This window comes from Ochotona curzoniae, unplaced genomic scaffold (genome assembly GCF_017591425.1).
Source record: "Ochotona curzoniae isolate NIBS_2020 unplaced genomic scaffold, NIBS_Ocur_1.0 contig_1071, whole genome shotgun sequence".
Classification (NCBI taxonomy): Eukaryota; Metazoa; Chordata; class Mammalia; order Lagomorpha; family Ochotonidae; genus Ochotona; species Ochotona curzoniae.
In genome coordinates, this window is record NW_024464939.1 from 4,364,882 (window position 1) to 4,367,042 (window position 2,161).

Genomic DNA, 2,161 nt, shown 5'->3' on the forward strand with positions numbered 1-2,161 from the left:
TATGCAAGTACATCTGGGTTATACTACCTTTATAATTTCTGAATATTCAATAATTTAGGAAGCTAATGACTCAAATTACAGCTTCAATCTGACAAAACTATTGTAGGTCTTTAGGTCTTTTTTTTTTTTTTTCTGGCAGTAAAAATAGTCTTTTATTCCACCCCTCCCGCCCACCCTACCCCTGCGACCCCCGTTACACAGTTCCCCTCTCATTCCCACGGCAACATTACAATCAGAAAAAAATAAGTTTCAGGGGGCAGGATGGGGTGGGGGGGACGAGTAAAAACAGTGAAATTACAATAGGATTTTTTTCAAAATAGTGATTCCGCTCAGTCGTCCTCTTCCCCCTCCCCTTCCGGGTCTCGTTTCCGCTTCTGACGCCTTTCTTCCTCACCAGCGTCTTCCTCTTCCTCCTCATCCACTTCCTAGTCCTTGTAACCGCCCTCCTCGCCCTCCTCCTCCTCGCCCTCCTCCTCCTCCTCCTCCTCGCCCTCTTCTTCCTCCTCGCCCTCCTCCTCCTCGCCCTCCTCCTCCTCGCCCTCCTCCTCCTCGCCCTCCTCCTCCTCGCCCTCCTCCTCCTCGCCCTCCTCCTCCTCCTCGCCCTCCTCCTCCTCCTCGCCCTCCTCCTCCTCCTCCCCCTCCTCCTCCTCCTCCCCCTCCTCCTCCTCCTCGCCCTCCTCCTCCTCGCCCTCCTCCTCCTCCTCGCCCTCCTCCTCCTCGCCCTCCTCCTCGCCCTCCTCCTCGCCCTCCTCCTCCTCGCCCTCCTCCTCCTCCTCGCCCTCCTCCTCCTCGCCCTCCTCCTCCTTGCCCTCCTCCTCCTCCTCCTCGCCCTCCTCCTCCTCCTCCTCCAGGCCCTCCTCCTCCTCCTCCTCCTCGCCCTCCTCCTCCTCCTCCTCGCCCTCCTCCTCCTCGTCTGGGCCCTCCACGAAGCCCTCGGTATCCGAGTCGGAGGCCTCCTTGTCCGAGGTACGCGAGCTGCGGGAGGAGCTTGGACACGTTTTCCCGGTAGCCGTTCAGGTTGGTCACCTCGCAGCTGAAAAGGTGTAAGTCTTGAGGTTTTCTAACTTTTTCTAGGGTCGCTAACGTGCTGAGGTCTTTAATTTTGTGGCCGCTTCAGTTTAGATGCGTAAGGCGCGGACACTTTTCTACCAATGCTTGCAGGTCCCCTGAGATTCTGTTATCGCTTAGTTCACGCTTCTTGGGTTTAATTTTGGTGAGTATGTGACTGAGGTGAGGCCGAGGTTAATTGTACACAAGAAGTCCAGTTCTTCGAATTCATCTGTCAGGCCTTCGATTTTGCCTTCATCCGACCAACAGTTGTCCAGGACAAGCTCTTTCACATCAGAGGGCGTCCTGTTCCGCAGCTCTGAATGAATCCATTTGTCCATCTCTCACACCCCCGCCGGCGGAATTCAGTCAATAAACCCCGAACTCAGGGCTGCGCGTTTTAGGACTCTGAAGGCTCAACCAGCTCTGCACTCGGGGGTCGAGCCCCCAGTACCCACGGCGCACACGTATTGTAGGTCTTTTAAAAAAGGTGTATGTATGTACGTGTACTTATTTATTTACAAAGGCCGACTTACAGAGAAGAGGAGAAAGATCTGTCAATTGGTTCACTCTCCAAGTGGCTGCAATAGCTGGAGCTGAGCTGATCCAGAGCCAGGAGCCAGGAGCTTGTTCTGGGTCTCACACGGGTGCAGGGTCCCAACGTTTTGGGCCGTTTTCAACTGCTTTCTCAGGCCACAAGCAGGGAGCTGGATGGGAAGTGGGGTCACTGGGACATGAACTGGCACCTGTATGGGATCCCAGTGCGTGCAGAGTGAGGACTTTAGCTGCTAGCCTATTGTGCCAGGCTCCTACTGTAGATCTTTAAAACACTTATTTTAGTATCCAATTATTACCCAACCTCTTTAAAATGAATTCTATATTATGTTGGAATTTTACTATGGCTAAAAAATGTATTTTCAGTATTGAAGATTTTGGAAGAGTGTGAATCCAACTTCCCTAACAGGACATAGCAAACAGAGTTTGAGGTATCTGTGGGAGGAAGGAGGTCTATTTAGCAGTCTGGTGCATCTCAACACACCCACTTAATGGTCCTAATACCACTAATATTTCATTTATTATTCGAATATTATTTGTGGCATATGGCCTTCCTGTT

The 2,161-nt window shown here is 52.2% G+C and overlaps 1 pseudogene; it reads right to left on the reverse strand.

The window, feature by feature from the left end:
- Positions 1 to 312: 312 nt before the first annotated feature.
- Positions 313 to 1,388, reverse strand: LOC121166137 (annotated as a pseudogene).
- Positions 1,389 to 2,161: the final 773 nt, after the last annotated feature.